Consider the following 13,917-nt stretch of genomic DNA (forward strand, 5'->3'; position numbering starts at 1 on the left):
ATTTCTTTTTATTCTTCCTACCACTGAGTATAAGGCCCCAAGATAACCGGTCGGTTTGAAACCTATCAAGAGCGTATGCCAGGTCATCAGGGGGGTGGTATAGCCAATGGTTAATGGTAAAAAGCTGAGCCGCCCAGTAATAGAGTGCAGGTCAGGTAGCGCTATGCCTCTGTCGTACCAGCCTTTTGTTAATTTCTTCATTGCCACCCTGGGGACCCTTCCATCCCACAACAGTGTCCGGATTTCGCCCTCTACAGCTTTAAAATAAGAATCAGGGACTCTATACGGGCAATTATGGAGAATATACAGTAAACGAGGGAGAGCCAACATTTTAAAGAGGGCGGCTCGACCCAACAGCGAAAGAGGCAGAGACCTCCAGTGCTTCACATCAGCGCGTAGTCTAGCAAGTGGGAGAGCTATATTGGAGCTATAAAAAAGAGCCGGGTCCGAAGAGACAAAGACCCCCAAATATCGAAACCCCTCCTCTGCCACCGCTATTTGGATTTATGCCAGTTTATCGCATAGTCATCGGCGTAGAGGGATATACGATCTTCCACATCATCCGCCCATCGCAACCCCCGCAGCATTACATATCGACGCACCCATGCCGCTAGGGGTTCCAACATGAGAGAAAATATCAGCGGGGATAATGGACACCACTGTCTAGTACCTCTGTTTAACCTAAATGTCCGAGATGTGTAGCTGTTGACCCTCACTTGTCCCAACACATTGGTGTATAGCAAATTCACCCAGGATATAAATTTAGGGCCCAATCCTACCTTTTCCAGGACTGCGAACATATAGGGCCATTCTATTGAGTCAAATGCCATTGAGGCATCAAGCGACAACACCGCTGCGTCTTCTTCAATATACTCCCTACGCGCCATCACATTGTTTAGACGTCTTATATGCCGTATTCCACCCTGGCATAAAACCGGACTGATCCGGATTGATCAGTGAAAAAATAACCGTCACCAGCCGATTGGCCAGGACTTTCGCCAATACCATAGCTTCACATTAATCAGCGAAACGACCTATAAGAGCCGCAGCTATCCGCTGGTTTTCCCGGCTTGTAAATAACTACAATAGAAGCCAACCGTTGATCCACAGGTAGCCTACCCGCCTCCAAGCTCTCCTCGTACATGGCTCGTAAATGTGGCACAGTCCGAGAGGCAGTGGCTTTTAAGAACTCAACCGGTATTACGTATGGCCCCATTGCTTTCCAGGATTTAATCTGTCCTATAGCCTTACTAATCTCCTCGTTCGATAGATCCCCGTCTAAAGTTTCTCTTTCAGCGTCTGAGAGGACTGGTACATCACTGTCCTGGAGGAGCTGATGTGAATCATCAGCTGTGTATCGGGTAGAGGGGGAATACACCTCTTCCAGGTGATCTGCAAATACCTCTGCTATTTCCCGTGGATGTGTCACTATTGTACCCCCTGGCTTTGTCAGTCTATGTACCCACCTCGATCCTTGTTCCCGACTCTCCAGCCATGCTAAAGTCCTACCTGCCCTATCTCCCATTTCGTAAATTCTGTGCTGGGTATGGCGATACTTAGCCATCATGTGTTCCCTAGTCTTTATTCGGTATTCATCTTGCTTCATTAAGAGTCTATGACTAGTGTTAGCTGAGGGATTTTGTGCATGTTCCCGTTCCAGTGCGAAGAGGTCCGTCTCTACCTGAACCAAGAGCTCGCGTTTCCTGGTGATGTACCCCGTCTTTAAAGATAAGGCCTGCCCTTTCAAAACCACCTTCTAGGCTTCCCAAATTGTTTGCGCGGAGTCAACGGAGCCCACGTTCTCTGTGAAGTAGTTCTCGGTTTGTGTACGGAGTTCCTCCCTAATGTCTGGTATGTGTAGGAGCCACGGGTTAAGGGTGATGGTGGTGCGTGCCTGCCGTTTCCAGTGTGTGTATTCCTGGGGAGTGGTCCGATATACCTCTGTGCAGAACTCGGATCTGTCCAAAAGTCACTATTGAGGCAGAGTGTGTGAGGAAATAATCAATACGAGAAAAGCTTTGATGTACATTAGAAAAATACGTGAATGATTTGTCAGTGGGTTGGAGCGCCCGACCTACAACAGTCAAATCTAGTGCCCTCGTAAATTCAGCCATTAGCCCATTTGATTTTGCTTTTGACCTTGGTGGGTGTCGATCAGTCGTGCCATCTGATGTTATATTATAAACCCCACCCATGATTAATGAGCCCGCCTGGAGTCCTGTCAGCAGACGTCCCAGGGCGACCTTACCCAGAGCCGGTGGCAGATAGACTAAGAGTATGTTAATGTCCCTTCCGTCCCACTGAGCCTCTGCCCCTGCGAACCTTCCCCCCCGGTCGGTCCATGTCTTGTGAACCATAAGGGGTGTGCTTTTCTTTACCAGGATTGCCGTACCCCTCGAACCGGTGGTATAGTCTGCATGAACCAAGAGTTTGTACCCTCACCTGGTGAGGGCTTAGTTTTCTGACACAGAAGGTGCGTTTCTTGCAGCAGCACTCCATCAGGGGAATGCCTCTTTAGATATTGTTGCACTATACTCCTCCTAATCCTGTCACCCATACCAATGACATTCCAAGTTAGGACAGAAAGTACTCGATCTCTATCCCCCCACCCCCATAGCCGTCCCTAGCACCATTCCCCAATGTTCGGATCAATTAAAACTGAGAAATAGCTCGTAATTGCCAAGTCATCTGTGCGAGTCTACACTTCAGTATGGCCGCTTTGTGCATCAAAGTCAAACAACCACATTGCACACCAAAAGGACAATAAACAACTGAACACTCCCCTCTTCCCACCCTACGGTTACCCCCCCCTCCCTGCCTGTAGATTTTGAACTACCCACTCCCAAACATGGCAGAGTGCCTCACCCCCTCCCTGAAATGCTGAAAATGCACGGGGTTAGTCAGTCCCCATCCTCGCATGTACATATCTGATTTGTATAAGTTCAGCTATCCACTATGTGTGGTTACTCTAGTCCTGGTCAAATCCACATCAATTAGGCCTGCATGTCGCGACCAAATCACCAGTTCCCAACGGCAGTGTCTTGCACAAATTATTATCGGGAACCTTATCCCCCCCCCCCCCCATACTTGCACTCTCAGTGAGACTCCAACTCTCTGCGACGTCCTCAAGGGGTAGTAATTCCAGCTCCTTCGTCTTACCATCTCTCTCCACTGAGCCACTTCTAGGAGTTTCAGTATGCCCACCTCTTAGCTGGCCCTATCTGCCAGCGCGGTCTCTCCTCTGGCTTCCCACTCTGCTCCACCCCTCCATCCAGTCCCACACTTCCTCAGGAGACTCAAAGAACCAAGTTTTACCGTCCAACTCCACTCTCAGTTTCGCTGGAAATAGCATTGCGCATTTTATTTCACGGTCGCGAAGTTCCTTCTTCACTGCATGAAAACTATGACTTTGGGCCTGAACCTTGGCCGTGAAGTCAGGAAAGAAGGCCACCTCGATACTGTCCGTTTTCAGTGGGGGACTGGATCTCCCAGTCTGCAGGATAATATCTCGATCCCTGTAGTTGAATACTCAGGCTATAAGGGGCCTCGGGGTGCCCCAGGTTTTGGCCTACCTCCTGGCACTCTGTGAGCCCTATCGATCGAGAAGTAGCTGGACAAGTTCTTGGGTATGCGGTGTTTGGTGATAGTTCCTCCACATGTAGATACGCAGCCGCCGCCTCGGCCCTCTCCAGAACCCCTAAGATATGGATATTGTTACGGCGTGCGCAGCCTTCATAGTCCTCAAGCTGTTATGCCATTCGCTCCTGTTTCTTTTGTAATTCGATCATCTGCGTTTGAAGCTCTGACATATCCGTTTGCAAAGCGTTGGTAACTATCTTTAGCTCTTTGACTTTCTCATCCACCTTCCAAAAGTCTGCCCTGATAAGGGAAACTTCCACTGTGACCAAATCCAGCGAGGTACTTGCACCATTAATCGCCGCCATGACATCATGCAGGGTTGGCTCCGTCCTCTGTTTAGGGGCAGTATGTACCCAGTCCTTCTCCATTGGTGGTGGCTCACTTTTGTCTCCCGCTTGGACCAGGCAAATTTGGCCAGCTGCTTCTGAGCTTTAGCCTTGGGACCCTTTCCTCCTGTCGCCATGTATGCAGGGCGACGACACATATGTCGGGTAAAAGTCCAGGACAAAACTGGAGGTTACCGGCAGCCTCCTTAGCGAGTATGCAGATGTCACTGTCTGCTTGTAAATGCCCCCTCCGGGATCGCCACCACTCCGTTGACCACGTGAGTTCAAATACTACAGGCAAGAACTCTCCACCAACAGTATCCAGCCGTCGCCGTGGGCCCTTAGGACAGCTTGGTAGTGGCCCACCTCCGGCCCCACCTGGGCAGGCCAGGCCAGGCGCCTTGCGTCTGTTGCCACACCGGCAGCTCCAATGCCGACCCCCCTTCAATTGGCACCCTAATAGGTTGTCCTTTCCCGCGGAGGTATTCTACCTCCTAGCGGGGCTGTAGATCGCTGCACTCCCCACCTATGAGTCAAGCCGGGGGCAAGTGTTATCTGCGGTCCCCAGATTTATAGTGGAAGTCACGCAAGCCAGTGTGTAGCCTAATGTGGACTTTCTGGGCACTCAGTCAGGTCCAGTAGGCCAATTGGGTGTGTTCCCCTACATCCAGGTTCCTGGGCTGCACCGAGTCCCTGCTCCTGCAGGCTCCACTGTATTAACGCGCCTGGTTACGAGGCGCGCACCGGGTCCATTGTTCCCAGCACTGTAGATCTTTCAGTGCTGTCGGGCCCACACTTTAGCCACAGGCACCACCAGTATCTTCTGGCCGCGATCCGGCCGGACATGGCCCAGCTGACCGTGGAAGCCGGGGGCTCAGGTAGTCAAGCACGCCGCCCTCTCCTCACCAGGCCACCGGACAGCGGCCGCAGCTGTGCGTACTTCCTCTTCCAAGCCGAGGCGCCGAGCCCTGCGCCCCAGTTCCTTCCCTACGGTGCTAAGCAGACTGTTAGCACCCTTCACCGGCTTCAGCGCCCTCTTCTTTCGCTAGGCTTCCGGCGTCTATTGTAGTGCGTTGTATCTTCCAGGCCGCTGAGCCGGGACCTCAATTAGTTGCAGCAGCCCCTGGGCTCACACCTCTCAGGTCCCAGCGTGGGGCATGGTCCTGTCCGATCGTCCTCACTGTAGTCGCCGAGTCCTCCTCTAATCTGGAGTCACCTACGGACCTCACGGGCACCACGGGACAGGAGCGCCCCTATCTTCTGGAGGCCCGAACTCCGCCTCAGGGCACCGGAAAACCGCCAGTGCTGCTCCGTCGACGATACCAACAGGTCACTTTAAATCAATCAATTCTTTTATTCGATTTTCATAGGATATAGAAAAACCATAAAAGTACAGTAAAAAATAAAATTTACATTTCAAAAAATAGACTTAATTTGCTATGTACAATAAATAATTTAAACGTGTCTTATTCAGGAATTGAAATTATTTTAACGGTTAAAAAGGAGATATAGTTAAAAGCTAATAACAGCTAGTTTAAAACGAACCTTATTCACATTAAGAATATACAGTGTAGATTTCTATTCAAGATTTTTCCTATGCCTAATGCAGATTTTCAGGAATTTTGCAATATTTTTCGCAAAACACTCTGTTTCCAGACATTGTAAGGCAGAGAATGCTGGGAGACAGGATCTCAAACCAAAAATTCTTAAAATTGGTTTTATCCATCTTCCCCTCCACTCCTTATAGAACTTGCAAAACAAGACTACGTGCATTGTCGACTGAGCTGATATGTAGTCGCAAGGGCAGAATGACAAAACCTTTGTCCAGACATTCACTTTTGGAAAGGATGTCAAATGATGGAATGTGTTCAGCCTAAACCGTATTAGCACAAACCTACCATTCAAAGTGAAGGTCAGGTATGGTTGTATTGTTAGAGTGGTTTGGATCATTAGATTATACTGTTCCGAACACTTAATTGCTTCAGTAAGCAATCTAAGCCCCTTCCAGATGCCCCATGCACTGCTTTTTAAACTATTTCCTTGGGATCTGAGCTATCAGCGCTGGATTATAATAGTACGCTGAAAGGCCCAAGTCAAATAGACACTTTTTCACATACATGAGCCACCCAATCTTATCAACATTTTCAAGGACGAGGCAATCCTTCAGTATCTCCCAGTTAAATTCTGTTGTTGGAGATGATCATATACGATGCCATAATAGAATTGGTTGTGCTTTTATTGTGTCAGAGATCTAAGTTATTCCTAGTTCCACATGGCAATTATACGTAGATGTGCCTCGGGGAAATGTCATGTCATGTCACATGTTTTTATATAGCGCAACTTTACACCGTTAGGTCTCAAGGCGCTTGCAGCAAAAACGGTAGACAACGTTAAGAGCTGTTGTGTGAAGTGTAGAGGGTTATTTAGAAAACAGCCAAGTTTTGAGAGTTTTACGGAATTGTTTGTGCTCGGTAATGGATAGCAAGATGGGGGGGGGGGGGGCAATTTGTTACAAAGCAGAGGAGCGAGATAGGAAAAGGAACGATGGCCATAACGGGAGGTACGGACCCGTGGTTGAATCAGGAATGATTTGTTACTAGACCTTAAGGGTCTTTTGGGTACATACCAGTTGAGTTTTTTTCGAAGATATTCAGGACCGGTGTCGTACAAAGTCTTGTGGGTCATACTCAAGATCTTAGAATGGCTTCTCAGACGAACACGGAGCCAGTGGAGTTTTTTCAAGCATGGAGCAGAGACAGTTCTGGGAGGGAGATTCAAAACCAATCTGGCTGCAGCATTCTGGAGGGTCTGCAACTTTGAAATCAGGTCCTCGTTGAGTGTGGCGTACAGGGCATTGCCATAGTCCAAATGGCTGATAATCAGGCCCTGTACCAGAGATTTCCTGGCTTCAATAGGAAGCCATTTGAAAATCTTCCGAAGATTCCGCATGATACCATAACAGATTCCAGTGACCTGGTTAACATGGTTTTTCATGGATAGGGCACAGTCACTCGTTATTCCCAGATTGCGTACTGCTGGTTTTGGGAAGGGACATGCTCCCAGTTCAGGAGGCCACCAATCTTGCGACTAAGATTTTTCAGCATTGCCAAACAGAATGACTTTGGTTTTACTAGCATTCAATTGCAGTTTGTTGTTATTCATCCAGTTGCTAATCTCAATCATGCAGTTTTTAAAACGAGAACGGGTACCAGAATAATCTGTACCGCATGTGATAAGCAATTGGGTATCGTCAGCGTACGAAACGGTTATAAAACCGTATGAGTTGATGATCTTCGCCAACGGAGAGATATACATTGAATAGTAAAGGGCTAAGAATCGATCCTTGGGGTACCCCCACGGTTACAGGGCGGCTACTTGAGACCAGAGTGTCTACTCGCACAGTGGTGAGGCAGTCAGTGAGATAGGTATCAGAGGAAGGGCCCTCCGTTGGCTTGAGAACTATCTCCCACAGTCGATGTTTCAAGATGCTGTGGGAGATGGTATCAAAAGCAGCGGATAGGTCCAAAAGGATGAGAATAGCTGAATCACCTCTGTCCACCGCGAGCCAGATGTTGTCCACGATCTCAATGACCGCTGTCTCCGTGCCATGAGCGGCACGGAAACCAGACTGAGAGGGGTCTAGAACCCCGTGGGATTCTATGAAGGCCGTAAGCCGTCTGTTGACTAGATATTCTAACACTTTACTAAAGTAGGGTAGCAGTGAAATAGGCAGGTAGTGAACTGGTAATGTGGGATCAGTGGAGGTTTTTTTAGGATAGGTTTGACTTGTGCATGTTTCCATTTGGTTGGCAAAATGGCTTGCTCTAGTGCGGTGTTAAAAATGTTCATGCGAGTCAGCCAGTAATGGGGTAATTTTAGTGCAGCGGCTGGTGGGGGGGCTACGACGACTGGGAAGGGGTCCAGAGGGGAACCAGATTTTACCTTCTTTAGGCCCTCAAGTATTTCAGTAACAGTAATAGGATCAAATTTAGTCAAACAAGGAATGTTCTTGCAATTAGTAGAAGGGGACTTTGTAAGTGGGTAGTTATTTTGCGTGAATGGGCTAGAGTCAATGTTCGAGAAGGAGGAATAAATTGATTTAATTATATTATTAAAAAAAATAGCCATGGACTCGACCCATTCTTGAGTGGGTGCAAAAGGAGGCTCTTCGGCCCTGGGTGAAGTAAATTCTTTAAATATTTTAAATAATTATTTACTTGAATTAGTCGCGTTGTTTATGCGTGCGGTTAAATAAGTCTTAACTGCCAGAAAGTTCCTCAAAAAAGCATTTCCCACATTCTGTATAGCGTCTACCCCACAGAAGCCCCAGATTCCAGCCCCATATATTGCCGTACTAATGCATTTGGCTTGGTATATCTGAAGCATTTCTGCCGGGGGCCTCTTGCCTAGCCTCAGTGCAAAATTGACCAATGAGGTGGTAGCCCTCACAAAAAGGAGTTTCCTGGCATTTATAGCTTGTCTCCAGGAGCCCTTATTATCAATTAAAAAGCCTAAATAGCGGTATGTAACGGTAGTTTTTCATTTTCTACAAAGATGTCCTTCTGCTTTTTTCACCCAGCCCCACAGCTCATTACAAATGTCTTTTTTATATTGATTTTTAATTCTAGGTTAGCCATAAATACATGATACCTGTTAAGGGCGCGTTGTAGTTCTAGGGATGTTCGTGCTAAAATCACAGAATCGTTCTCGTTGAGTAGGGCGGGTATTGGACGCTTCTTTAGCAGCAGCAGGTCCCGGCTCCCCTCCAGCATGGCTTTTTCAAGACCATTGGTATAGAGTGTGAAGAGGAAAGTAGCCAGGACACAACCCTGCCTAACCCCCCTCTCTACTTTGAACGATGCCGTGAGCTCCCCACCTGCACCAAACCGCACCCTGGCAGTAGCATTTGTGTAAGAGTCTCTGATAAAATTAACTATAGAGATATCCACGCCCATTTCTACTAAGATACTCTAAAGTTTGGTGTGACTAACAAAATCAAAGGCAGCTGTCAAATCTACATAGGTCATGTGAAGCCTTCCCCCCTTTGCTTTCACATATTTTCCCATCAGGAGTGACAGATTGAGGCCTTGCTCCATGGTGCCCAGGCCATCCCTGAACCCAAATTGGAGATCAGACAGTACATTGCTATCTTCTGCCCATTGCTGTAGGCGTTCAAGAAGAATACGGCCTGCCACCTTACCCAGAGAATCCAATAAGGATATGGGACGATAACAGGCCGGATTCTGTAGATCTCCCTTTTTAAAGATTGGGACTAGGATTGAATTTGACCATGAGTCGATAAGCCCTTCGGAACAAGTAGCTTGTAATACTCTTGTCAGTATTGGTGACCAGAAGTCCATATTACATTTGAAGAGATCCACTGGAACCCCATCAGGGCCCGGGGCCTTTCCTCCTTTACTGGCCAGCAGGGCATTTTCAAAATCCGATAGATTAATATCAAGGTCTACGGGGAAAGATACAGGACTAGGAAGGCAGCTTGACGTGGAGTTATTGTCTATCACAGAATTTACATCCATATTTAAGCTAAAAATATTGGAAAAATGTTCGATCCAGTGATTTTCATCAATAGCAATTTCGACTGTCGGCCCTTGACCCCCTTCAGAAAAAAATGCGGTTTTAAGAACTTTCCAAAAGGCAGCACTGTCCTTATTTCTGCAGCTTTTATGTAGTTCATCCCAGAGTTCTTTTTTCAGCTCAGCTTTTCGTGATTTTATGGCCTGGTTGTAGGCTCTTCTTAGCTGTATAATAAGATTTCTATCCCTCTCCACAGCATGTAGGGCGGTTTTTAGCGCATGATATGCCTTGATGCAGGTCTGATTAAACCAACCTTTGCTCTTCCCATTATTGTTTTTTTGTTTTACAAACAGTATTTTATTTATCTCCTTAGTAATTACCAAGAAGTTACTTAGAACCTCCTGGTGTGAGGATGAGGGATCTAAACATTTAATTACTGAATCAAAGGAGTTCACTACTACTGCTTTAGTAGTTTTCTGTGGATCAACTTTAGCCCATCCGAGGGAATATCCATTAATTCTATCAATGGACACATTTATTGGCCCTAACTTTCTTTCAGATTTATTGCTACCCATATTAGAATGGCAGAAGAGAGAAATGCTATTTGGAAAGTGGTCACTGGTTGCATTTTCGTGGGGCTTAAAGTTCGTCAAACAGGGGGCAGCCCTACTCGTTAAAAAGATGAAATCTATGATGGTACTGGCACCTCTTCCGTTAAATGTTTGCGAGAAAGGAATTGGTGGTGAGATTAATTCATTAGCAAATCCCATTTCCAGTAAAAAATAGTGTCTCGTTTAGGCATTCACCACTTATAGTGTGGGGGAAATGAGTTACATTACCACTGTTTTCATCAGATAAACCACATGTTAAATTGCTGCTTTGATTACATGGCGATAAGTTAAGGTCGCCCCCCCATATCACTAAAGGTGGATTAGAACTCTTATCCTGAATCTCCAGAAGGCTGAAGCGAACTTCTTTTAGGATTGGAATCAGGTGTTCCTTGTGCTTATTATTATAAAAATTAATCAGGACTAGCTGTTCTCGCTTGTTTGTGTTAATAACTATAATTTGGTAATTAGGATCACATTTCGTACAAGTTAATGACCTGGACCCCAAAAGATTTGAGATATAGACTATCAGACCTCCATTAGCCCTACCAGAGGTCGAAGGAACAGGAGACGAAAAATAAGTCTTAAACCCCTCAATATGGATTGTTGTAGTAGCCCATGTCTCCTGTAAGCAAAGCACCTGAAATTTGGCAACAAAAGCGAGCCATATATCGTTACTAGTTTTTGATCGCCGCCCCCGCTACATTCCAAAATAAAATGTTCCATATTTCTTCATTCGTTTCTTCCAGGTGATTACAATCTGGGACATTCTGCCTCAGTGGAATATCTGAATCAATCCCCAAAATTTCTAAACCATACTCCGTAATAGTATGCGGGCCAAGTCTACATCTGCTAATGTTCTGTTTGAGTCAGGGGTCTGAAACTCTGTATGATGATCAGATATGATATGTGGTACATATGAGCTAGGGTTTATAATGATCTCTAAGCTGTCAGCCTGCAAAAAGCAAGATTTGCCTGAGTCCCAGAAAATAAAACTTGTTGTTTGGGTGACATTGCCAAAGTTGATAGTGTATGACTCAGTCAATCTATTTCCTCCAAGCTTGAGAAAAGATCAAATCTGTTATAAACAGGGACATTGAAATCATATGGCTCTTGCGTCTGAGGCCCGTTCCTACAGTAATCCCTACTAGAAATATGCGACATTGTATTGCGATAGAAGAACCCAAGTGGCAATATGGAAATTCCATCCTTACTCAAATGTCTCGCACCTGCCCTTTCTAAAATGGTTTTTACAAATTTCGGGGACCGGAAATTCAGAACCACGCAATCACCATTGCATACTTTTTGGGAAGACCCGACCCAAGGAGTTCTGCGAATCATTTTGAATTCCTGGAAGAGGCAGCTACCCCAGCCCAGTTCTACTGTTTAAAAAGTGAAGGTCCTTGTTTCTAAGTGCTGACCAATGTTCCTCCAGACCCGAATTAAGTGGTGGAACATTGGCAAGGATAACAGTATAGGGCTTGGATTCTGGTGGTAATTTAAGGAAAACCTTAACATGGTGAAAATCATCCCTGAACTTTCCTGGGTCATTACCCTTCCCCAGCTCTAGAGGGGTCCTCACCCTAACTGTTGTAGCTTGCGCATTACAACTATTTGCAGAGGGGGAACCCACTACTTTACAAGAGCTAGCTACAGCGTCAGCAAAATATGTCACTTTAGCAGGTGCTGCTACTGGCCCAAACTTCTGTGAACCTCTAATGGTATCGTTATTTGCATTCGGTTTCAAAGGACAAATATATTTCTCTATTTTTTCCAGCCTTGTGTCAATGTTGAACAGTTTGGTTAGTACAGGTTTAAGCATTGCGCAATCTTCCCCTCCAGTTTTGTTAACATATAGTCTTCAGAAGCTGGCTCTGTCTGACCTGGGGGTACCTGGACACAATTACCAGAGGAGCCTGCTTCTGTGTCCACCAAAACAATTTTTTTCTCCCCTCTAGCCACCCCTCCTATTTTTGCTGTTTGTTTTGATTGATGTGAAGATAGGGGTAAAGTGCCCGCTTTCCTTTTTTTTGCCTGAGTGGCTCGAGTGACACCCTCCCTCTCTTTCTCCTGCACTAAATGTTGCTTACGTGTGCGAATCTGCCCTACTGGAGGAGGAGTGGGAGTAGGTATTATGGATGTATTTGAGATAGTGAGTGCAGGCGATAGGATAACTTCTTGTAATTGTTGCGACCCGGGGGAAACATGCGATCAGAGATGGGATCAGTAAGGGGAGGGGGACCAGCTATAAGATCTTTACTTAAAGAAAATCGAGGTTCCATGGAAAGTCTCCTTTCGGTGAGCTGTATCTCATGATTGATAACAGACTCAGCCCGCAACAGAAAGGCATCTAAGGTGCCCACAACCCCGGGACCTCCTACCCCCTTACGAATACCTTTACCCATACTTGAATTAGTTTAAATTTAAATAGCACAAACAGAAAAATAGCAATTAGTGCAGTGACTCCCAAACAATATTCAGTGTAATGTTTAGGTTCACACTAACCAAGTCCTTGACGAGTCCGATGTAAGGGGGGTGGCCCTGCCCTGCCATCGACAGGGGCGGGACGTGCCCGACCTTGGCCCGCGCTGCGGGAGGCGCGCTGTTGTTTTAGCACCTCCGGGCGCTGGTGAGTGACGCGGTCAAAGGGCGCCGCACAGGGATGCTGGGAGACAGAGTCCTCCGCAGGCCAAAAAGCAGTCCCTAGCTTCGGCACGCAAAAGGAGGTTCAAGTCCGTTCCGCCCGTTGTGAAATGATGGCAGCAGAAATTCAATGAGGTCCCCCGCTGCGGGAGGCATGCTGTTGTTTTAGCGCCTCCGAGTGCTGGTGAGTGACGCGGTCAAAGGGCGCCGCACAGGGATGCTGGGAGACAGAGTCCTCCGCAGGGCAACAAGCAGTCCCTAGCTTCGGCACGCAAAAGGAGGTAAGTCCGTCCCGCCCGCTGTGAAATGATGGCAGCAGAAATTCAATGAGGTCCCCCGGCCACCGAGTCTGCCGAATTTCCCCCCGGGGGTAATGAGCAAGACACAGCTCGATTTTAACTACTTTACGGCCATGGATGACACAGGATAGTGCAAGATATTGAGCGGGGAAACTGGAGCTTACTTAGGCAGCTGCCATTCTCAGCGGCTGCTAGCCACGCCCCTATGTTTGGAAGCTTTAAAGATGGAGAGAGAGGCCTCATAGGTGAAGTGGCGGAGTCTTTTTTTTTCAAGGGTATCTCGGGTGTCTCTGAGGTGTCCAATTTCCTCTTTTTAGGTGGTGTAGAAGTGACCTGACCGTTAACGGGCGATATTGAGTGTTTTTTGTTTAGGATGCGGTGGCTCTGAATGAAACAGTTTTTTTGATCCACTGTCTTTTCTCGGCACCGAGGACTTTGGTTCCGAGTGGTGCTTTAGTTTGTAGTCTTTAGCTTTAGGAGGGTTTTAGTCTCTTTCTGCTTAGGTGGAGTTTGACTCCGAAATTTTCTTCAGCTCTGAAGGTTTAGAATGTTTTTTGGAATCCGAAGCCTTGGGTTGACTATGCTTCGGTGACTAAGAGTCTGGCGTAGACGGCACCTTGGGTTTTTGCTTCGGTGCCGAAGAGTCTAGTGTTGACGGTACCTTGGGTTTCTGTTTCGGGGCCGAAGATGGCTGGCTCGATCCCGAGCTGCCTGAAGGCTTTGAGGACTTCGGAGCCGGGCCTGAAGGCGGGGCTTCTGAAGTATTGTCAATGTGTCGACCTAGACGTGAAGGTGAAGGTGTTACCTTAGCCTTGTGTTTTTTCGGGGCAGTGGCGTCGATGTCAGTACTCACGCTCCGTTGACCTT

The 13,917-nt window shown here is 47.0% G+C and overlaps 1 protein-coding gene across 7 annotated transcripts in view; it reads right to left on the reverse strand.

Moving 5' to 3' along the window:
- Positions 1-13,917, reverse strand: part of PHC2 (polyhomeotic homolog 2) — a 690,492-nt gene that overhangs the window by 86,176 nt on the left and 590,399 nt on the right. The gene's annotated exons all lie outside the window — the stretch shown is intronic.

This window comes from Lissotriton vulgaris, chromosome 5, assembly GCF_964263255.1.
Source record: "Lissotriton vulgaris chromosome 5, aLisVul1.2, whole genome shotgun sequence".
Lineage (NCBI taxonomy): Eukaryota > Metazoa > Chordata > Amphibia > Caudata > Salamandridae > Lissotriton > Lissotriton vulgaris.